The sequence below is a fragment of the Haemaphysalis longicornis genome, unplaced genomic scaffold (genome assembly GCF_048455015.1).
Source record: "Haemaphysalis longicornis isolate Haplotype H1 unplaced genomic scaffold, Haemaphysalis longicornis Haplotype H1 scaffold_3, whole genome shotgun sequence".
NCBI classification, from domain to species: domain Eukaryota; kingdom Metazoa; phylum Arthropoda; class Arachnida; order Ixodida; family Ixodidae; genus Haemaphysalis; species Haemaphysalis longicornis.
Window position 1 is genome coordinate 213,834,614 of NW_027526335.1, and position 25,024 is coordinate 213,859,637.

Consider the following 25,024-nt stretch of genomic DNA (forward strand, 5'->3'; position numbering starts at 1 on the left):
GTATACAAGTGAACCGGACGATTCGTGTCTGCACTCGCCGATGATTCTATTGACCCCTTCACTGTGAACGTGCTTTTTGTCTTTTAGAGCGGAAGTGTTTTATTCCCGGTTACACGGAGATTTCGCTGACGTCATATCCATCACGGAAGTGACGCCATGAAGACGAAGCAAGCGGCCTGTAAAGGGTGCACCCCTGCGCACAGGATCTTCTTGCGGGGAAGCAACCTCTAGTACTAACGAGTACGTTATACTTATGGTTGTTCGTTTTCAGGTTTTATATTTTAACACGAAAGTGTTTTATTCCGCGATACCCCAAGATTTCATCCTGGTCCTCACCAACGTCACTCCGACTAAATTTCGTGAAAGGGGGAATCACGACTGCCCTCCCTAAGGAGGAACAATCCTGAACCCCATCGGTCACGCAGGTTCGGTGTGTGACAAAAACTGACACCAACCATGAATGTTTACAAAAACCAAAAGGGACGTTTCGGCTCCCGAAGGCTCACGGTGTGATTGCGGACGGGAGCCTAAATGTCTTTTTCGGAAGTCTCTTACGGGACCCTTGATCATCATGGTCGGTGCCACTTTTTAATCGTTGTCATGCGTTTTCCAGACCAGACGGGCGACCGTCCAACCCTTGATTTCAGGTTTGGAGTGTGAGCACAATCAAAATCCGCACTGTTTCACGCATGAGCTTCACGCCCGCATTCTTGTGGAGAACTGATTCGTGGTTTTTGTTTACATTTGCCCCCCGTCTTTTCTTTGCCTGCACCAAGCTTTTGTAAGGTACGTTTTCTTTCCCTGTGTCCGTCTCAGTGATCACAGCAAGCGCAACTTACCTTCAAAAGCATGTTACACGAACTAGCCCGACATCAAGCTTTACTCAGCCTGCACCAAGCTCACGAGTTTTGAAGACGTCAGTGGCACCGAAGTTTCCAATGCTTACTTTTTTTTACAAACTAAGCAGTACATGCGCCACTGAGACACTTGTATCGCGGGCTCCATTTGTGTGCAGCACGCGTCGAACACGTCAGCTGCGTGTGGCCAGCGGGGCGAGGAAAGGTGTCAACCCAAAACTTCGGGGTCTTTGGACATCCTCATCCATCCTCGCGTGCCTGCACCACTGAAGCAGACCCTTTGGAAAAGAGGGCGGTAGCAGGAGTAAACCAAAACGATGCGATCGTGTCGACGGCACCTGGCACCTTCTTCGACCGTTACTATACGCGTTCACCCCTCCGCTTTTGAGAGCACAGAAGAGACATAACATTTATTGAGAGTTTGTCTTCGACGCAGGCCGTGATGGAGACGCCACGCATGTGCACATCCACGCGTGGACGCTGGCTTCTGCCGCGAACAAAAGGCAGCTGGACAAAAGAACAACAACAGGGGATGTAGCTGACATGATATACGTGCACACACAAGAGAAAAAAAAAGTCACGATTCACCGTAATTCACCAACTGTGGCTTAGTTTATCAATGCTTGCATTTATTTTTTCGTTCGCAGCCACGCCTATGGGCTAGTGTTTGTAACCGCTCATTCTAATATTACTGAGTGGAAAAGCGTGGTCAGGTTGGCTGAGATTTCGGCGCACGTTAAAGATCCCCAGGAGGTGAAAATCCGGAGCCCTCCACTACGGCGTGCCTCGTCGCCTGCGTTGCGTCGGCGCGTTAAACCCTGCAATCAATCAATCAATCCTCTTTAACTTTTTTTAATATTTTCTCACACCTTTTGTAACATAAATTCGATTTTTTTTTGTGCTCAACCTCATTCACTACGTGTGTTCGCATCCCGCTTTCTTGCTCTGTTTTTTACAAGGAATCTGTCTATGTTTTGGATCCAGCAGACTGTCTCTGACAACCACGGGGACAAGAAAGTTCCCCCCCCCCCCCCCCCGAGGCGCGTTGGGAGAAGTGTGGAGGAAGTCACGTGGTTTTTTCACGCTCATCGGAGGCCACTGGCAACTGACTTGACGACAATAACAGCGCTTTAACGGGACGCTGTTATTGTCGTCAAGTATGTATCAACAAGCCCGCACTACCACGCTTTTTCACTGGCAACCGCTTCCTGGCGCCGAATGCCGGCCCCCCGAGGCCCAGCCGGTAGCCAATGGTCGGCAGGCGGAGATGAAGAGCAGACGGCGCCCGAAGCGCCGCTTGCCACTTTGAGCGCCGAGGTGCCATCTTTCAGCGCCCGAAGAGCCGAGAAAGATGGCGGCGGCACAAAGACAAAATAGAAGCATGACAGGGTAGCGCAACAACCTCAGTCAGAGGAACTACTGCCCAAGCGGATGGGCCCCAAGCAACGCAAAACAAATCATAAGAGTCTCTGCTCCACGAAATTTCACCCGCACAGCTGAAGCGGGCCACATCGAGTGCTTGAAAAATCAGAAAGCAGCCGGCCTGGACGAGACTGCCAATGAAGCACTCCTCTGCAGGTGCCACAAGATTGTAAGAAAGCACGAATTACACTCCTACGCAAGGGCAAAGGCAAAACCAACGATGAATTTATTTGTGTCCTAGCGACCAATAGCTGTATTCAGTACAATGCTAAAGGTCTTGTGCACAATAATGAATCTCAGAATCCAATGATATTGCGAGAAAAACAACAAATTAGCAGGTTCCCAAAATGGTTTTCACCCTAACCGCTGAACAAGTGACCACTTCTCATCAACCTAGGCCATAGAAATGAAACACAAAGACAAGTCACAACTATTCCTGGCATTTATTGACACGGAGGGACAAGAATAGCAAAATTAAACGTACAAGATAGACTGAATTAACTAATAAAGGAGGTGTACAGAGACTGCACTGCAATATAGGTGGTATTCATTGAAAAGTTTAGCTGTAAATTTCTTCGCTTGGCCACACTGGAAACGGCCACAGATATGGCGCGGCTTATGCCACTGCGCCCGCATGCCGAAGAAAAAAAAAAACACCAGCGTGCGTCGTCTGCTCCGTTTCAACCCTATTCTCAACGTTGGTGTCAACACAGATGTTATTAATCGCACTCACGTTGGTCTCGAGGCATTACTTTGAGTTCGGTGGCATAGAGTTTGGAACGTCCAACACAAATCCTGTGCTTAGCACGTACAAGTACCGCCATCCCGCGGAGCCCGACGTAACCAGTGACGGTGCACTCACATGGTTGCCTGCATGCGTGCCTCGCCAGTGAATACAAGCAATATAGACCAGACAAATGCAAGTCACCGGATGTCAATATGTATCACCATTGGGCTGAAGCAAGGCTGCGCGTTATCTACAACGCTCTTCAGCATCTACGCCAACAAACTCTCAAATACCCTTAACAAGGAGGGAGCAAATCTACGCATATTGACCATCAGGAAAAACGGACAAGAAGAACACACCAAAATAACACGCCTCGTTTTTGCCGATGACATTGTTCTTCTAGCAGAATCCGCAACAGACCTGCTCGACATCTGCTCAAAGATAGCAACAAAAGACCAATTGAAATTTAACACAGCAAAAACGCAGTGGATGGGCATAAATGTAAATAACGAGGAGATCAAAGGTCCATCCACGCTCCAAAATGAAAAGCCACACGGGGCGAGTTCATACCAGTACCTGGGCATCACCATGGGAAGTCAAACGAACTGCCTCGAACAACACGAGAAGGACACCGTGAAAAAAATCGAACACGTTGAAAAGGCTGGCTAACATGGTCCCTACACTGTAGGGCGCACACTATGGAATACACTCGGATTCCGTAACATATGCAGATGATGTGCTGATCCAGACCAGCAGTGAAATGCATGGAGCAGCACTTAGATGATCTGGGACCCCAAACTCCGCCATCACAGATGAAATGGGCTGGCCCCCTACGAAGTCAGAGAGGCGAGGGCAAAACTACGCTACCTCGGTGGGATCAGGCTCATGCCGACCACGAATTACTGCAACGGCATATACATGCACCTCCGGCACAGAAATAAGAAAGCCGACGGGTTAAAAGCACTCGGCAGCCGCGAAATGAAGTACAACCAAAACTCGACAAAGCACGAAGCTAAATCAGAACCGAAGTGGCAACAAAACATCAACAAAGAGCTCGCAAACGTGAGAAAATGACCCTGGTGCATAGCGCCCTCCAAAAAGCAAAGCATCGCCGAGTACACATAATGCCACACTGTCTCTAGTGCCATACTGCAGTGGCGACAGAACCAGAGTCCTGTCGTTCCAGGCACGCACGGAGCAAAGGCAACATGAGCTATTCGGCGCGGATCCAACATGTCGGCTGTACTTGTGGAGCTCAGAACGAGACGATAGATCATGTTCTCCACGAATGTCAGAAGCTGAACGGAGAGCATCAACAAGCGGAGACATTAGCCGACAGCCTGGCACTCACGGACAACACTGAAAAAAACAAAACAAGAAAAAACAGCAAGCTTCGCACACCAAGCGGCGACTGCGTCGTTGAGCAATACTGCAGTGCGGACGTGTCGAAAACGGGGTCTTTCCTGTACAGATCAGCAGGTGGGGAGCTGATTGGACTCGCCCGCCCGACACTTCGACTGCCTGGCAAACACCCTAGACTGGCATCGCTCTCTGCCACAACTGGACCGGCCATGGACGGACCGGCCTTACGCGCGTCGCCCACGAAGTGTGTGTGCGCGCGCGCTCGGTGTATGCCGTGTACTGATGATGATGGTGATTGGTAATGGTATCCCCTTTGTAACGGGGTGATGACGCGTCATCCCACCAATGAATCTAATATACCTATGTTGCACTCGGTTTATTTCTAGCGCTGCTTTTAGGGCGGGCTCCAAATAAATTTCGTCTGCTACATGTGGTAGCTGTCCTAGGCACTATTCCCCTTTGTGCTCTTTTTCCGCCAGCATTCTAATCTTCTTTTAATCACCTCGAGATCCTTGAAGTTTACTCCCTCTGTGTTGCCCTGAAATTCTAGGGCTTCGGGAAGCCGAATATTTCCCTCGTGTAGATTTGGATGGACACACTCACATTCCAACACTATAGTTTGTTTCTTTACGGCAGACCACGCGTACCCCATCATTTTGTGAATACTTCACCACAAAGCTCTTAGTTCTCAAGCAACCTGCTCTAGCCTAAAAAAAGCGAAGCACTGGCCTTAGAATTATCCTAGAAATTTTCCTTTCTGATGTTCAATTTCTCTGCCCTGTAGATGTCTAACGACGTTTCAGCTTCCATTTTTTTCTCTCTCCGTTCACTTCTTTCTATCTTCCTTACTTCTTTTTTTTTGGTATACCCTGGCTGTGTTTGAGTCTTGACTGTTCTTTCTATATTTAATCGTTAGCCTTTTAGTCTTTCTTGGCCATGTCCACGCTTATCATGTATAGGTACCAAAAACTTCAGCTGTCCACCTACACGTGGATTTGCTGCTCTCAACCTCCCCTCAAAAGATATTTCACTCTCGAAGTTCAAACGACGCTCAGCACGCATCTCCCTGCACCACTACTTCGTTACTTGTTTTACCATGCGCTCCTAAGGCCAGATGCTCTATCGTTCTCTGGTTCACTCCAAGGCATAATACAGCGTCTTATTGCAAGTAGAGTACAGCATTCGCAAATGTGAGACCCGGAACCATTACACCTGTCCGCATTCCTCTCACTACTTCGTATTTGTTATGCCCCAACAAAGCTATTAGCTTCATTATAGCTGCGTTTCGCTTTCCTATAGTGGATATCCCCTTCGTCTACTCTCGCTCCCAAGTATTTACATTCCTTGCCTCTGGATATAATTCGCCATTCTGGATTGACACTGCGTCATTGAAAACCATTGTTCCCGATTTTTTAGTGCTAAAATTAAACCCGACGTTTGTGGCTTCCTGGCCACAGATGTTTATGAGCCGTTGAATATATCTCTCGTTATCAGCTAAAATAACAATGTCGTCAAAGTTTAACATTCCCGGAATAAGCTGTTCTACCACTTCGCCTAGCCACATGTGCATTAGGCTGAAACCTAATTGATTTTCTTACACAATTTCTTTTTCAACCCTGCCGTGTAAAGCAACAACAGCATCGGGCTCAAAGGGCGTCCCTGTTTCAGTCCCCGATGGGTGTTTACTTGCTACGTGCATTTCTGCCCCTCCCATGTCGGGTGTACTCTATTATCTTTATAGATTGCTTTAAGGAACTGTATTAACTGTACTGCTGACGCCCCTGAAGCCACCAGACGGGGAAAAAAAAAAACTACTGTGCCAGGAAACGTTCTGGTGGTGCTGGTGCTAAAACATCATTCCAGACACTACACCATGGGTGGTAACAATTACTTGTTCACGTTCCTTCATGTGTGCAAATGTGCAAGCTTTCTGTGGCGCTCGAAGCGCCTGCTCTTAGTCAGAAGAAATCAGGAGAAGAAATCCCCGCGATAGTAAAACTGCGCACCGCGCCTTCACCGTATTGAACATTTCATAAAAAATGAAGAAAGAATGTCCCGGGCCTTCATACTTTGCCATTGGACGGCTTAAATTGTCCTGGAATACTACCTTCCCAGCAATGCATTTGTGTTCAGAGGTGAAACCGACTTCGTGTGAGCTCGCACACTGTACGCTGGCTTTCCCACATTGTTTGTTGCTCAGTGCAGTATGGATCATTCCACGGAGGTAGATTGATTACAGAAAGCGGCTCCAACCTTTGTGCTACTGAAAGTACCATCCCGAAGCAAAGTAAACGTCGATTGGCCGCTAAGACGACTCCACCGTTTCGCCGAGTTCCATTTACTTTTGTCGTGATTAGTTCGCAGTGAAGTTGCAGAATCACTGTCTCCTCCTGTCAATACGTGGCCATCTGCGCAGGGAGTACGCATGGTTACAGAAAACGGTTGTAGCTTGTTTTGCCGGAACTATACGGAAATAATGACAGTTAGCCGCTCAGACGGCTCTAGATATGTATTTAGAAATGTATCTAGATATGTGTATATGAACATATGTATATATGTATTTCTTGTGTAATGTTTTCTTGGACTCTGGTTTTTTGTAGTGCTTTTTTGAAAATATTGTCCATTTCGCATTTTTCTTATGTACCCCCCCTTACTCGATTCCCTGCCAGGGCCTGTAAGGTACTTTAAATAAATAAATAAACATTACTCCCCACAGCTTCGCTGGTCATCCTGCTTCAAAGAATTCTTTCAGTTAAACTTTTACGGTTTCCAAGAGCGGCCGTTATTTCCTTCGGAGCCCCAATTCTGCCCCCCCCCCCACCCCCTGTCACCAGTGAGTACGTATGGGACATTTTTATTTTACGTGAATGTCCATAGGTGGTGTGAGCTAGGGCTTGGGCGAAAAAGAAGAAATAAAGGTGGAACGGGGTGTTAGCAGATTGTTGGTCCGCGGCGCCGTTCATGTCGTACTTAACCGAACCATACTGCACCAATCTACTCACCTGCGATGACGCCTTCGGGTTGTCGCTCAGGGCAAAAGTAGCTGCAAAAGTGATTTCCTCGCGGCAGCTGCGGTAGATGACTTGGCGTCCCTTTTCGCTGTGAAGAACGAATAACCGTACAAAGCGTGAGAAAACCGAAGATCAAATAGTACCGTCATCGCCGCTCTTCACAAAAACAACAAAAAGCGTCATATTATGCATAGCAGTCACGGGTTCATGCAGTTCGGGGTGCAGTGCTCTCGCACCGTTCATTTGTCAGGACGCCGCCTTTCTACCGCGGCACTGCCCGGTGGTGTGGATATAATTGTGGAGAGGGCGTAGAGTTCCATATGGAGAGGGTGCCGAAACAACGACCAACAGGGCACGCGTGCGCGTCCAGGGCCCGCTTGCTCGAACAAACGTGCTTTATTGGCAGTCTTATTGACAGTCCAGTCTTATCACAGAACAGGGAGGAACGGGTTGGTCACGTGGGGCGTCGATTTTTACGCCGCTAGGGAAGAGCGGGGAACGCGGCAGAAATACTGTCGCTTTGGCGTTGCCGGCCAAGAGCAAGCGTTTGTTTTGAGCCATTATCGGTGGAATTCTATAAATGTGTCCCACCGGGCGACCTATGTGAACACTATTACGATTCATTCACAATAACCCGGTAACTGGGCAACTCACGCGACGCGGCCTCTCTGCGCCGTTTCCGACGGCACGCAGTGTATGCCCACCCCATGCTTTCTCTGCGCGATAGAGGCCCTGCGCAGGCGGAGGGTATCCGGGGCATGAGGCATGAATTGGTGGCCTGTTTCGAAACCGTCTGCAAAGCGGCGCAGCTGTTCCGAAGTCGTATGCAAAGCGGCCCGCCCGTCGTGTGCGAAATCAATTGATACTCATGACAGCTCGCGTAATGTATATATGCTACCGGAGTGCGATGTCACATGAGCGCAACCTTCGCGCACGTTTTGTCTCGTGAGGAATCAGTCACGAGTGGGCTTCGGGTTCATCGCCCCCCACACGGATGCAAATAGCCCTACAGTGCGGGTCAGCATAAGCCTGTGAACAAGACTGCTCGAAGCAGGCTTATTTGAAGTCTTATCGCAATGTTATTGAGAGTCTCATTGGCTGTCTTATAAGTTTGGGGGAAGCGTATTATAGCGTAGGCAACATAAGACCCCAAATAAGTCTGCCACTAAGACTACACTGTGAATAGGTCTGTCTTATTGGGCTTCGAGCAAGTGGGCCCAGGTGCTGGAAAGGAAAATCAAACGAACACAGCGCGCGGAAACGACCCTTCGGCAACAAAAAGTGAGGACTTCTCACATCTCTATTTCCCAAGCCAGCCAACCCCCATCCCCTAGATTTCTTCTTCCTCCTCCCCCTCCTCCTACTCTCGAGCAGAGATCGGGATACGAGCCGCTTTCCCTTTTCTTTTTTGCGTACGAATGACGCTTTCCACTTACTTGTCCATTGCACGGAGGAAAAATTCGGGGTCTCGTTTGCCGTCAGATACATTTAGGGTGAGGTGAAACTCTACGCCTCAGCACAAAACGTATTCGGATAATCAAGAATCCACGACTCAACGTTGACTAATTAAGCGCGAGACGCAATCTGGCACGTAGCGCTTCACGTATTGTGCGCTCTTTGTACGAGCCACCTGTTCACTTGTCCGTACGTGGTATACGTACGTTGTATAGTCAATGGATGTGTCTTTCTCCTCACTATTATTTTGGTGAATGTTCTTGTACCGCGTTCACCCACTCCAGCTTAAAACCTGGCAATCAGGCTAGCAATAACTAAAATACAAAACCTCTAAGCCCCAAGAAAAAAAAATGCGGTTAGGGAGGTTCCGGGAATCACACCCGGGGACTTCACGCCGTGAAACAGGCAACCTAACCAATAAGCCACCCCAAAGGCCAAAGAGGTATGGGTTAGCAGCACTGGGGAACAGCAACACACGCAGCCAATTGGAAAGGGAAAAAAACGCCTTCCGTCGTCGGAATGGAACCTGGGACACTCGCATTGGGCAACCGATGTCCATCCAATTTAGCTATCATCGCTTTTTTTTTTTATTATCGCCCGGTTTGGGTCAATACATACACCCAAAACTAACAAAATTTCACCACACGAAAAGGCAGTGTGTCAGGTTTAAAAAAGCGGCAGAGAGAGAGAGAGAATAAACTTTATGGTAGCCTCGCCACGCTCTCCAGCACAGTCACCCACCCGGGTGGACTAGGCTCGGCTCCGAACACCTCGATTATGTAACGGATATTCTCCCAAAGATATTGCCTCCCTGGCCTCGCATCTACATCGGTGTACCTACGGGCCACGTGAGCCTCCCATATAGCCATTTAGCGCCTGAAGGCAGCCACGGATTAGTGTACCATCGCTTTAGCGCAGTGGTTCGTGCTGCCCATGAACTACCCTTTGCGAAAATTATGGGGGACCCCACAATGGAGCGCATGTTGGTAGATGTCATAATTTCGAACAATTTGCATTTACCTCTTACGTCACGCATTCTATGCCCGCCTTTTGTGCTTGGCATTTACACGATGCGCGTCATAACGTTGAACTAGTTGCTCTTGGATCGAAAAGTCTTCCGCCTTTACTGTGCCTGGTGTTTTTCTTCTCGTAGCTGGCGTGTTGTGCAAAAAGCAGATGTTAAAATAAGTGCTACGCGGGGAAGCTAAGTGTACATGTCACGTGGCGAAGCCACCTTTCTGCACTGCCAGCAAAATTCTTGATCGATGAGGAGGGGAAGCATTTAGAAGGAGAGCACGCGTTGGCGCACATTCATCGAGTGATTAGTGAGAAGTTTAGGGCAATAGTGGTAGGGAAGCGTGCACCGATGACATCAGCGCCACAGAAAACTGCGGAAAGGGAAATAAGTTTGAGCAGCCTTGATTGGAAAAACGCAGGAAAAAAGCTTTCCCCCCAGACAGCAGTGGGCCCAGACGGAATACGAATGCAACTGCTAAACCTGCTTGGACTTAAAAGTAAGGAATCGGTTGTGAAGGCAACAGATAAGGTGATATAAACCAAACAAATACCAGAGGACTGGCTAGAAAGTAGGATGAATTTAATATATAAAGGCAGAGGCGACAAAGCCAGTATTGATTCATACAGACCACTCACAGTAACGTCACTGATGTATAGATTCGCAATTCAGGGGATAAAATCAGAAATTCAAGCATGTATGGAAGAAAATAAAATACATGGGGAACTGCAGAATGGATTTAGGCAAGACAGACGTTTGGATGATAACTAGTTCGTGATGACGCAATGCATTGAAATTTCGAAAGCGCAGAATAGACCACTATGGATTACGTTCTTGGACATTAAAGGGGCATATGACAATGTAAACAGACCCCGGATCCCAACCATGAGGCATAGATAATTAGAAGGATAAGAATGGGGTGGAGTGCATACGGCAAACATTCTCAGATAATGAATGGCAGCCTACCATTGTCCCTGAAGAAGAAAGTGTATGACAGCTGCATCTTACCGGTACTCACCTACGGGGCAGAAACTTGGAGGCTCACTAAGAGGGTTCAACTTAAATTGAGAACGACTCAGCGGGCAATGGAGCGGAAAATGATAGGCGTAACATTAAGGGACAAGAAGAGAGCGGAGTGGGTCAGGGAACAAACGCGCTTTAAGGACATATTAGTAGAAATTAAGAACAAGAAATGGACGTGGGCAGGGCATGTAATGCGAAGGCAAGATAACCGTTGGTCATTGAGGGTAACAGAGTGGATCCCTAGAGAAGGCAAGCGTTGCAGGGGGCGGCAGAAAGTTAGATGAGCAGACGGGATCAAGAAGTTTGCGGGGATAAATTGGTCGCAGTTAGCACATGACCGGGATAATTGGAGATTAATGGGAGAGGCCTTTGCCCTGCCGCGGAGAATTCTGAAACTCCGGGGATTAGATGACGAGTTAATACAGTTCCTTATAGCAATCTATAAAGACAATACAGTGCATCTTACATGGGAAGGAGAGAAATGCGCCCAGCAGGTCAACACCCATCGGGGACTGAAACAGGGATGCCCTTTGAGCCCAATACCGTTTATGCTTTACATGGCAGGGTTAGAAAAGAAACTGGAACAAAGTCAAGTAGGGTTCAGCCTTACCCACATGCTGCAAGGCGAAGTGGTACAACAGCGTATTCCGGGAATGTTATACGCAGACGACATTGTTGTTTTAGCATGATAACCAGACAGATATGCAACGGCTAATAAATACTAGCGGCCAGGAATCCACCGACCTCGGGTTAAATTTTAGCGCAGAAAAATCGGGAATAATGGTTTTCAATGACGCTACCACTGACGCAGTGTCTATCCAGCAAGGCGAATCACCCAGACTAACGGAATATAAATATTTGGGAGTGTGGATAAACGAAGGGGATAACTACTTAAGAACTCACGGTGAGCAAATTCAGGGTAAGGGAAAGCGAAACGCAGCTATAATGAAGCATATAGCTCTGTGGGAATATAACAAATATGAAGTAGTGAGAGGAATGTAGAAGGAGTAATGGTTACGGGTCTCACATTTGCCAATGCTGTACTCTGCTTAAAATCAGGCGTTCTAGAAGGCCTTGAAGTGAACCAGAGAACGGTAGGCCGTTTGGCCCTAGGCGCGCATGGAAAAACAAATAACGAAACAGTGCAGGGAGATCTGGGCTGGGCGTCGTCTGGAGCTGGAGAAGCACAGAGTAAAATATGTTTTGAGATGAGGCTGAGAGCAATGGATCAACGAAGGTGGGCAGCTAAGGTTTTTAGGTACGTATACTTGAAAAGCGTGGATACGCAGTGGTTAAGGAAGGCTAGAAGGCTAACGATGAAATACGGAAAGAACAGTGGAGAATCCAAAACAGCCAAGATAACCAAAAAAGAGGCAAGGCAGATTGAAACCAATAAATGGAGAGGAAAAAAATGGAAGCTAAAACATCGTTAGAGATGTACAGGGCTGAGAAATTGAACATCAGAAAGGAAAGTTTCTAGGATAATTCCCAGGGCAGTGCTTTGCTTTTTGAGGCTAGAGCAGGTTGCTTGCGAACTAAGAGCTTTGTGGGGAAGTATTCACACAATGATGGGGTATGCGTGGTCTGCGGTAAAGAAACAGAAACTATGCGGCACATAGTCTTAGAATGCAATGAGGGAAATATAACCTAGGACAGTTACCACCTGTAACATAAAAAAATGACACCACCCTCCCGCGAGGGAACCCTGAGTTGATGCGAAGCATCTCGGAGGTTCCGAAACGTTCACGAGATTGGGTATCCAAATAACGGAAAATGACGGAACTCCGGACGGCGCAGCGTGACTCAACCGAAGCAGCAACTGAGGGAGCGGCGCGAGGACCGGGTTTATTATATAGAGCAGATGGAGTGGAGAGGAGGAGATGAGAGAGGAGACGCGCATGTGCGCTTATCGCGCAGCTGCGGTGATGAGTAGCGCGCGCGCTCTCGCACAGCTGGCGTGGAGAGGGGGGGGAGGAGGAGCAGCGCGCGCGCTATCGCACAGCTGGTAACGAGAGGGGGAGAGGTACGTACGGACGGACGACGGACGACGGAGCCGAGAGCAAGAGATGCTTTGCATCTAAAAGTATTTTGTGCCTAATAAGCTTTTTGGGACTGCCCTAGCAGCGCTAGTACTAAACCAAAAGTGTAAAACATTGGTATATTAGTCCTTTTTGGTAACATGACACGTCATCACCCCGCTACAAAGGGGAAATCAGTAGAAATCGTCAGCAGCAGCAGCAGCAGCAAGTTCTGGCCAAATAGAGGTAAGAATGGCGGGGGGAGGTTTTGGAGGAGGCTTGGCGGACCCCTGAAATGCTCTCGCAGGCCCCCATTTGAGAAGCATCGCTTTGGCGTGTCTGTCGCTGCTGGTGGACCAACTCGTATGCCGCACTAAGGTCTCCCTGCAGCGGGGATATCGGTGTCAAACGAGGATTTGTTTTTCTCCCACTGCGCCCTCCTCCTTTGGTCCACGCTTGTGTGAGCGGCTTTGGGAAGCGAGGCGTCTCTTCGGTTCGCGCACACTTGCCGGCCGTTCAGCCGGACATTCGACGCGCGTCGTCGCTGCAAAACCCGGCAGTATGTGCAGCTATTCATAAATATACATGTCCCTTCGCTAGCAAAAATAGTTTGTCCCTCGTGCATGGCGCACATGGTGCAAAATGTTGCACTTTATAAGCGAGAAACGCGCCTTACCTCTGAGAAGGGGTGCTCCTTTCTCACATCACCCTCCAACGATGCCTAATCATGCCTGACTGCTCGTCACCTGCTCTTCCCCCCTTCCCTTTCCCCAACTACGGCCACGTGGCCTCCCCGATCTCAGTAAAGTCATATAATCCAATGCGACGTCGAAGTCTGCGGGACGCATGGTGGCCGCTACACACGGCCCTCAACGAAACGGCCACCACAAGTGCGCCTAGAGTTCCTGTATATGCTCCCTACGGGAGCATATGAGCATATACAGGAACTCTAAGTGCGCCTAGCTCAGCGCGACATCCCGCGGACGCCGGCTGCATAAAAGTGGCAACCACGAGCCGCCCCTTCCTTCGGGCGGCGGATGACTTCCTCCGTGGGCCTCCCCGGTGGACGCCACGGCCCAAGTGATGACGAGGAGCGCGCGCATGCCTACACTCACGCTTCGACACGAGGCTGAGCAGCAAGAAGACGGTGGGGAAGATGACGAGCGCCATGAGCCCGATCATGCCGATGATGGGCAGCCACGAGCGAGGCCGCGGCCCCGCCTCCACGGGGAACTTGTCCCGAGCAGCCCTGCGCCGGGGAGGAGGGGGAGGAGAGAGGGAAAAGAAGCTCTTTATTAGAAAAACAGTGCTTATATGGCGTACAAAATCACACCTCCGTGCTACTCTGTTCGGGTAGGGGGAAAAGGAAAAAAAGGCCCAAGAGAGAGGAGGGCAGAAAATAGATACAAGCTGAGAGAAGGAGCAAAGAAGTTAGGTAAGAAAAGGCAAGTGCAAAAGTCTCAGAGGGAAAAGATCGAAAGTTTTTGAAGCCGGTGTCGCCGAGGTATGAAAACAAATTTTACGGCTAGGCTTTGCTGAGAACAAGAAGGTCAGGACCCTAAAATGGTTTTTAAAGTCACTGGTCCTTGCGTGTAACCAATGCGTGCAATGTTGTGTGGCAAGATGGATCTGGAGTCCTTGTAAGCAGGGCAGTGGAGCAAAACATGCTCGGTGGGGTCTTCCGATGCACAGTTGTTGCACAGGAGAGAGGGAAAAACCTTGCCTTTAGAGTGAAAGGTGCGCTACGCCGTGCCTCGCAAGGTCACTCATCGCGTCGCAATGACATTGAACCACCGGACCGCAGGCGTGGCACGTGTGACGTCACAGCACGTGATTCGCTGTGTTACCACGTGACTGTAGCGAGGGTTTAACGGCTGCTTCTTCGGCGCCTGGCCAGTCAATCTCGGCGTGCCGGCTGGGACGTCTGTGCGCGCGCTTCAGCGCAAGCGACAGGCTGAGTCCAATCATGCAGTCGCCGAACTGTCATAAAACACTGTGTGCATGTATCGTTTGCAAAATTAAGCGAGACGCACATTTGGCTCGTGATAACTTGGTGTACAAGTGATAAATCATTATTTTGGCCTCTCCCGCCTTGGAGTTTCGCTCACGCCAGAAACATTTCACACCAGCTTTAGTTAGAGTCAAGAATTCAGTTTTTGTGCGTCTCCGTCGATTTTGATTGGCTGTAAGTTTATAAACTTTTCCTGTAAATCCGTTTTTGTAAACATTTTCAAACCAACGACGCATTATTTGAAGGGCTGCGCTGTACTGATATTGTCACGAAGCCAAAGACGACCGAGTTATCTTCAAGGAAAATAAGTTTATTGGAGCAAACTTGTGCTCCCTTAACAACTCAAAGAATACACAGGCGGCGAAGCAGCAGTCAACAAGTGACGTGCACATGCGAGCGTCGGTAGTCGAATGCCGAGGCGTCGACTTCGCGGGAATTTATCTTTGGGCGCGAGTGTTTCTGCAACCATCGGTTTACATCCAGAATAAAGATTATTCTAGGCTGTTCACGTTAGTTCGGAATGCTCTCCCTATCAGAAGAGATAACACATGCGGCATAGAAAGAAAGAATGGAACACGCGCTTCCCTTGGCACACAGATAACACAGACCGGCTCAGCGGGGCGGTAAAAGCAAAACATAAATAAACAAACCCAATGCATGGTTCGCGGCAATATATAATAAAGGCGGAACGGGATTCCGAAATTATTCCACGTGCACGAAACACTCTTCGTTCATCGATGTAACAGAGATGGAAGCTAGAATGTCCCAGGTCCTTCATAACGACATCAAGTATGTGCCGCGTCAAGCCACAGCAATTGTCCTTGAGTGTTTTAAGTGCGAATGCACTTTATAAGCGACCCCAAACCATCCACCGCCGGCGGCGGCGGCGGCGGCGTCGGCGTCCGCAGTGCTCCTCTATATTTAAAAAAGAAACAGCATCCGGCGCCAGGTTTCGATCCGAGGACTTTGCGGCCGCAGCGCGACGCTCTACCGACCAAGCCACGGACGCGACGGTGATATCAGTGTTAGTGACGCGCCTTATATCTTTAACGCATTCAAACTACGTCGTCAGCGGCGTGCGTTGGCGACTCAGCGGCGTTATAGCGGCTTGATAACTGCGTGGTGTACACGTGATACTACAAACCCGATGGAAGCGATGGAAGAGAAGGCGGCGAGGCGGTGGGCTGCGGGGGCCGAGCGCAAGCGCCGCAAGCGGGCCGACAACCGTGCATTCGCACTTTCACATTCTCCCCCTCGGGGAAATGCGGGGGAATTTTTCCTGCGCTCTCGTGTGATTTATGTTTAACCAACTAGCCCAGGCTTCAGCTTTTCTTGATGTCGAGGCTGAACCTCAACTTGCTGAACACAAGGAGGCCTCTTTTATTCCTGGTGAAGAGGTGCATTCGGGGAACGCACGGCTTGCGAGACACCACTTTGATTCCAGTGCCAGCCAGTAAGTTATGCCGGGAGATTGCAGAAAATGCGCGAGTTGTAGCGGAAATGACACTCCCGCAGGCTGCGTCATGTGCGCGCCACGGCAAGATGCAGCGATATGCGGACGCGGTACCACCCATCAGGGCCCGCCTTTTCCAGCCGCTTCATTTCGTGGGGATCGCGACGTTCCGCGCAAGAAATATGCTACGCAACGCGCCTTGCGCACGCGCGACGGGAGTGCGTCCGTGGTCAGCTGTTCGGAGTTCCTTAGGATGGTGATCGCTTTGGAATCGGAGTGAAGGCATACGCCACCTCGCCCCCGTATGTTACTTACCTACTCCAGCTTATTTATGCCTTTATTTACATACCCTAGGGGCCGGAGGGAGGGGTTACGAGCCGGGGCAATATGCCCTTAAAATACACTCGACGTTGCCGCGCGTAATTACACACAGATTTTAAGTGAGAAGGCTCGCCAAAATCACCTCATATCCCTTTTTTAACTCCAACTCATATTTCGTTTTAGGCTGTTGATGGCTTCAGTGGCCCTTCTACGGCTACTTCCCTGTTTCTTCTCACCAACACTCGCTTTTCGCCAGTGCCCTCTGCAGGCCAGTTAATAGTTTCCTCGGCGGCGAAACGCAGTGCCTCAAGAAGGAGGCCTTATTTCCCCCCATTGGCTACAGGTATTTTGCCTTTGGTGCCAGTGTCGCAAAAGTTATCTTCCCTGATATCCTGCATGCCTGCATTACAGCTTCCCCATTGTCCCTTTGTGTCCGTTCTTTAACGTCCACACAACGGTCTCCGTTACCTTCACTTTTGTAATGGCCCTCGAGACTGTTTGTTGTCCTCATTAATTCCGAATTCTGCCGCTATATTTCATGTCCACTTCCGCCATTGAGCCCCCTGTGCTCTCCGTTTGCCCGTTTCTTCTCATCTCAGTTTCTAATACCCCAGCCACACGGCAAATATAATGTCGCTCCCATCTCGAATGTCATTTGCAAATGACATTTTGGGAGAGAGCGCGCAGCTTTCGTCGCGTTGTCCGCGGTCGAGTTGAGAGGGAACGATTATGCGCGATTTCTCATCGCGCGTAGTTTCGTTAATTGTGAACGGATTTTCATAATTCTTGCGGGAGGAGATTTCTGGGACAATAGACTTTATCCCAAAATACATTACTAGTAGTCGATGGCAAGTGCTGCAGGGTCCCTTTAATGCCATTTTCTTGATGCGCTGCTACACGGCCTAAGTTAATGTCATTTGCAAATGATGGCAGCTGCGATGGGTAAAAACTTCCGTAGAAAAAATGTTTTAGTATTAAGCGCGCAACCCGCCGCGGTGGCTCAGTGGCTAAGGCGTTGCGCTGCTGAGCACGAGGTCGCGGGTTCGATTCCCGGCCGCGGCGGCCGCTTTTCTGATGGAGGCGAAAAGCAAAAACGCCCGTGTGTACGAGATTTCGGCGCACGTTAAAGATCCCCAGGTGGTCAAAATTAATCCGGAGCCCTCCACTACGGCGCGCCTCATCGCCTGCGTTGCGTCGGCGCGTTAAACCCTACAATCAGATCAGAATCAGTATTAAGCGCTTCAATTCGTAAAAACTCAGCGAAAAGAGCTTGAACACCTTTACTGCACTTTAAAATGCACTTTAAGCACAGTTGCAGCAACTTGCCGTCGCACCAGCATGGAGCATATTGGCCGCGAGGCCTAGAGTCACTAAAACCGTATATAGTGACACTAGCGAGGCCCAAGGCTGGCCTTGTAGCGAGATTAGCACTTTCCTTTTATGCCGCAGCCCTTCGGAGCCCGTCTCTTGGCAGAGCCGCGTCGCCGTCATAACCGAGTGATCGATGGCAAGACCGAACAGTGAAAGAACGCAGAGGAGGAGAGTGTCGCGAAATTGTGAGGGGAGGGCGGTTCGCCGTGGCGGCGCGAACACTCTCCGAAAGTGTGCAGTAGGGGAGCGGGGAAGGCCGTTTGCTGTGCCCCCACGAGACGCTCGTCTGCGCGACGCTGGCGAAAATGTGTGGGGGTCGTGCGCGTGAAGCTACGTGCACACTGGCGTCGAACTTGCCGTGCCGCCCTGCCGTCGGCCGCCAGCGACGTCGCCCGCGCTGCAAGTGAAGGCTGCAGAGCAACGCCGGTGGCGGCATGTTTGACGCTTCACGATGGTGTGCGTTCCCTGCCTAAGACGCGGGTCGCGGTCCCTTCCTGAGACGCACTTCGCGCCGCCGACGCAGAGGCTCATCATCGCTGCCGCCGATAGAACCATGAGTGCTGCCTCAGCGCACTGCTGCTGCGCCCAAGTATCGCATTCGGGTGTATCGTAATCGCCAGCCAATTTTTACAACTCTTCGGCTTGTTTCATATGAATAAATAAATGAATAAAAATTATGCGCATGTATATATTATATTGCTACTGACGCTTTATTAAGCTGTTACGGATGGGCATTCCCACCGAGTCTCTGCTGGTGCCGAGATAATACATACTTGCTGGCAGAACGCAGTCGAATGGGTTCACAAGCTGATTCTTAATATGATTTTGAACGAATGACAGTCGATGGGAATGACATTAAATTTGCCGTGTGGCAAACGTAGTGTACTTTACGCTTCCCTGCAGCTTTCAAACCAGCCCGCTTCATTTGTTCCGTGCGCTAATCGACTGGCTGCAGCCCTTTGGTTGACTTCCAGCCTCGACAGGATTTCCGACTTTACGTATACCTCCTCCGTCTCTAGTGAGATGCACCTTTTTTCTAATACATGTCGTTCCTGCAGGTTGCAAAATCTAAAGGAACATTAGAGTGCAGCGTGATCCCTTCATAAATGGTGACGCGTGTATACGGGCACAGCACCTCGTATGCACTCATCATATATTTACGGCTTTTCCTGTTTGCAATGCGTCGTGGTTTTAAAATTTCAAGATCATGGTCGAATGCTCTAGGCGCTTCTCTGCACATAGTGCTCACATACTAAAAGCGCCCTTATTTTAGGTCGCCCATTGGTTTAAAACAAATTGCTCCTGCAACATTAAATTAACACGTGCGAGCAGCTAGGACACACCGCAGGGAACATTACGTGGCGTCACGAAATACTTACGGATGAGGAAGTTCGGCTGTATACAGATGATACAAATAAATAAATAAATAAGCGAATAAGGCATTCAACTGAGCTCTTAGTTTCCCGAAGAGGCCGCTTCCTAGAAGTATGCAATTACAGCGCAGGAACTAGTGCAGTTGTGAGGTTACGTAATCAAACAACTTTTCAATGTATTGCGAGAGGCGATACTTCATTTTTATTCAGATACCCTAAAAGCCCTGGAGGGCATTACATAAAGCAAATTGATGAGAGTAGCCCATGGCACCTCAGTTCTAGCTTACACTGTGAGTAATAGTTAAGTCGCTAGAAAATGCACCAGTCTAGCTGAAGGCGATGCATTCGAACTAGAGTTAGAGTCACCATTTTTGGCTAGAGTGACCATTTCCATCTGAATCTACCATTTCCACCTAGATCGAAATATTGTCCCAGCTTGGAGTTTTCATTTCTAACTAGTTTGTCAATCCTGCTGGAAAAACATAAGCGTTTCTAGCTGAAACTTATCCTTAGCAGCTGGATCCAGATTTTTTCCAGCTGTCATTTTTATCTAGCATTTGCCAGTCCAGCTAGAAATGGCACTGAAAATCTATATTTTTGCTATAATTTCATTTCCTATTTTTACGGGGTTTGTGAGCATGACGCAAGAAGGACCAATTTTAATGGGAAGCATCTTGTCGCTGCTAATCCCGGCTTTAAATGTACAGGCCTGCCTATCCGTCTTCCTATCGCGAATAGACCGGACACAACAGCTGCTTGGATTGACTGTTTTTGGCATCCCGTTGTGATTCGGAATGAAGACATGGGTCATCTCACATACCATATAAGCCGTGTTATACCATGTTATATTCACCTACTAGCCTCCTCATTTGAGTGCTGCTATTGGCGGTAACTCCAAATTAAATTAGGCACGTAACGGGTGCGCTATGTCGCGTTGTGTTCTTCTCGCTGCCTCTCCTCCTCTACAAGCATTGCAGCCTGCTTTCAGTCAGTTCCACTGCTTTCTACTTTACGTTCTGTACCTTACCCTTAAACGTAAACCTAATTAGGGCGTCAGGGAGGCGGTCGTATCCCTCACCTGTATTTGCATAATTACGATCACTTCCCGGTGAAATATGAATCGCTTGATTTTTTTTTTGTGCAGGCCATAGATGGCCCATAATTGTGGGCACAACTTTAAATCTCTTTGTTCACAAACAACCGTCTCTGGCTTATAGACGGTTGTTTATATAATATATATATATATATTGTGAGCTCCAGCAGAATCTACAGTCCTGGGACAATCTACTGTGCTGGGACAATCGCCGTACTCCGATAGGACACCCTATCGTCATCGCTTCATCTTCATCATCTCGGTTTCTAGCATCATCATCACCGCTTCCTGACGGGGTCTTCCTGGGTCCTCGGCTCTCGGAATAAACCGCTCTCCTTCGCGAGTCCTCGACTCTCTCAATAAAAAGAAAACTTCGAACAAGGTAGAAACTACGGTTGTTGCCAACGTTTCAGCAAAGAGACTTGCCTTCTTTCTACCTTGTTCGAAGTTTTCTTTTCTTGTGTTCTCTACCATCTTCAAAGTTTTACTGCTCCCTGGATTATATATATATATATATATATGTATATATATATATATATATATATATATATATATATATATATATATATATATATATATATATATATATATATATATATATGTATATATATATATATATATATATATATATATATATATATATATATATATATATATATGATGTATGCCATCACTGTATCTGACGAAGGCCGGTCCCTCGGCCGAAACGTTATTAAATCTGTTCTCTGTTTTTACCGTGGTCGAAACCATTTTTGTGTATATTCTACCGGCGTCCAGGAAAACTTTGTTGCTGTATATATATATATATATATATATATATATATATATATATATATATATATATATATATATATATATATATATATATCGGGAGTATTAGAACTTTGAAGATGGTAGAGAACACAAGAGAAGAAAAACTTCGAACAAGGTAAAAGCACGATTGAACTATCCTATTAAGTGAAGCTATCCTATCCAACTTGAAGCTACCCTATTAAGCTCTTTTCCGCATAAACCTCAGGTTTACCTCCGCTACATAGACGACATCTTCATGATTTGGGAACACGGTCGCGCGACTCTAGAAACGTTTATATCCCATATCAATTCTTCGCATCCGACTATTAAATTCTCCTGCCAGTATTCTGAAAAAGAAGTGAACTTCCTAGATACTACCGTCATTCTAGACAACGGTAAACTTAAAACCACGCTTTTTAGAAAGCCAACAGACAGGCAGCAGTACCTAGATTATAAAAGCCATCACCCCAGACACTGCAAACAAGGGATCTTTGTAGAACAAGCCACCAGGCTTAGAAGAGTATGCAGTGATGACAGTGACTACGTAGAGCACCTAGACGAACTCAAGGCCACCCTTATGAACAGGAACCACCCCAAAAGCTCGCTCGATCAGGCGTACCAACGTGTGTCTAATCTCAAAAGGGATGACGTTCTCAACAAACAGCGGCAAAACGAAAGCGCCAGGCCACCTGCCCTAATAATTAAATTTTCAAACGCCCTCCCAAACGTAAACAATATACTGCGGAAGTACTACCCCATTTTAGCCAGTAACGACCGACTTAAAAAGACTTTCCCGGAAGCACCAAGGGTTACCTACCGGAGAAACAGGAATCTAAAAGATATTTTAGTGCATGCTAAAACAGGGCCTTCAAAGCAACCAGTCATAGCCAGCTGCTCCCGCCCCAGACGCAAGACTTGTAGGCACCTGCAAACAGACTGCGTTGTAAAAAGCACAGCCAGTAATTATGTCCACAAGATTAATTCAAGTTTTACGTGCACTTCATCTAACATTGTGTATATGTTGGAATGCTCAATGTGCCACAAACAGTATATAGGCGAAACGAGCCAACCTATGAGCCTACGGCTTAATGGTCACCGGGCAGATACTCTTAGCAAATCCTCCATAGCTGTAGCGCAGCATTTCAACCAACCAGGTCACAATTTTGATGACCTTAAGTTATATATACTTCAGTCAAATTTTAAGTCTCGTAGGGACAGGAAATACCGAGAATCCTACTTAATTCACAAATTCAACTCCATGGAACCTGCTGGAATTAATGCGTCTAAGGGCAACTTGGAATCCTTGCGATATTCACCGGGAATACAGCATGAGGCATTTTCGTGCATATACCTCATCCAAAGACTATGACCTATCACTCTGCTCTGTACCTGGTCACCTATTTTTATTTTTTTTTTCATTCCTTAGCGTCTAGCTTAATACTCGCCCTCATCCCTCCAACCTTTGCTTTTGGAATTCAATTTTATTTATTTAATTTCTCTCTTTTTTTTTTTTTACTCCGCGTGGTCTTGTGCCCCGTACGTCACTATAACTTTATCTTTTCGTTTTTGAGTTTCAGGACAGGCCTGTTCCAGGAATGTTGCCGTGGGTGACACGTGCCATTTCAGTTGCCGGGTCATTGCTTTTTCTTTTGTGTATGGGTTTATGTGGTTTCCCTCCCTGTTTTTTTTCTCCTTTTTTTTTCTTTTTTCCTTGACCTAGTTAGTTTCCCTCCGTCTCTATCTTTTCTTTTGACCTAAGGCTTGCAGATAGTTTCTGATAAGGACCCCACCCTCACCGCCTGGTCTACTTCCGGCGGTTCTGAGATCGGGTCCACAAACACCCTCTCATCCTTTCTCTCCTAAAATTCCACGAATATCAACCACCAGCTGACTTCCGTGTGACCTACTTCGCGGCTTAAAGTAGACAACCTTCTTGGCCCCTCAATCTCTCCCCCGACATACTCCCAAACCAACCAGCTTGCTCAATTTCGCTTCCATCTTTCCCTCTCCTTTCACCTGGGGTCCTACCCCTATATAAACCGTGCCTGCCAGGCGAGAGATTGCCCTGAGGAAAGCAAGTTCTCTTTGCTGAAACGTAGGCCACAATCGTGCTTTTACCTTGTTCGAAGTTTTTCTTCTCTTATATATATATATATATATATATATATATATATATATATATATATATATATATATATATATATATATATATATATATATATATATATATATATATATATATATATATATACAGAATCAGTATGGGAAGAAATGAGGGGCTCGTTGAAATGTTACAGAAATAAGGATTGGCAGTTTAGAATGCCAAGGAAAGCAAAGGGAAGGATGTGGTAGGTAACAGATAAAGAATTTTTGGGAGAAAGAAACAAAGTGGAGAAAAAATGCCCGCCGAGTGGGATCCGAACCAATGACCTCCAGAATACGCGTCTGGTGCGATACCCACTACGCTACCGGCGGGGATGTTTTCCCCTCCACTTTCTCGGCTATTTACGTGAAGGAATTTTTCGTCTGCGCTTTAGGGTGGTAGCCAGCGCCACTCGGACTAATATTCGTTTCTGTCTGTTTGTCATGTCCGTTAATATTGGTTGTCTTTTGGCTCAGTGGCTAAGGCGTTGCGCTGCTGAGCACGAGGTCGTGGGTTCGATTCCCGCCCGCAGCGGTAGCTTTTTTGATGGAGGCGAAAAGCAAAAAAGCCCGTGTGTACGACATTTCGGCGCACGTTAAAGATCCCCAGGTGGTCAAAATTAATCCGGAGCCCCACGGCGCGCCTCATCGCCAATATTGGTTGTCTTTACTTCACTCTTGTTACACGCCGTTACTGTAAAAAGCGCACCCCCCCCCCCCCCGACCCCGGACACTTTGGGGCCATTGAAATTGATACAATACACCGATACACAGAGAAGCTAATACACTACACAGGACTTCCCAGCAAGGATGTTGTTGAAGCCATATGCGATGCGTGTATACGACGTACGCGGATATCAGGCATTTTTGTGGTTTTCTTTGGCCCTGCAAGCGAGTATTGAAAAGCTTAGATCTACTTTCGCGGCAACAGATGTAGCGGCCATGCCGTCGATCAAGCGATGCAAGGAGCTCAAACTGGACGTTGCTCGTTGAATGTTCGCTGGCGTACTTGTGCCACACGCTGTCACCGTCTCGAACCAGTTGCGGCGCTACATAGCGCTGCAAATGGCTCGGGGAGACTAGAAAAACGCATGCTATGTGATATCTTGGTATGCGGTACCGTTAAAGCATATGACATTTACGAAATTCTTGCGAAATTAAGTTACTCAAACAACATGTGCTGTGGCGAACGCTGTGCTTCATGGCGCCGGCGGAGGGTGCTTTACGGAACCGTATACCTGTTTTTTTTTCTGAAACAACGGACTTCTGGCGGCAACAAAAACCTCGTCAGGTAACACAAAGAGCTATATTCACCTGGTGGTTCAGGGGCTGGTGCGGGCTCCATTGTCAGTCAAATTTGTAGTTCCCACGCCTTCGACCAAGCAGCCGTCGTGGCCGTCGTCTGCAGCATCGTCTTCGTCGCTACGCCGCACGGGCCAAGAACCGAAACTGAAACTGCAAATAAACACGTAGATAAGCATAACTGTAATAACTTTAGTCAATAATAATCCAAAAATTAGATTTTTAAACATTTATTTTAAAAATTACAATAGTACAAAAATAAATAAAGCGGGCACA

General features: G+C 47.9%; 1 long non-coding RNA gene across 1 annotated transcript; it reads right to left on the reverse strand.

Annotated features, from left to right (window-relative positions):
• Nucleotides 1-1,247: 1,247 nt before the first annotated feature.
• LOC144175977 (uncharacterized) lies at nucleotides 1,248-24,894 on the reverse strand. Its single transcript, XR_013323734.1, has 4 exons — nucleotides 24,761-24,894; nucleotides 14,006-14,139; nucleotides 7,371-7,467; nucleotides 1,248-1,364 (listed from the first exon to the last, which is right to left on the reverse strand). It is a non-coding gene; the product is annotated as an uncharacterized LOC144175977 (long non-coding RNA).
• Nucleotides 24,895-25,024: the final 130 nt, after the last annotated feature.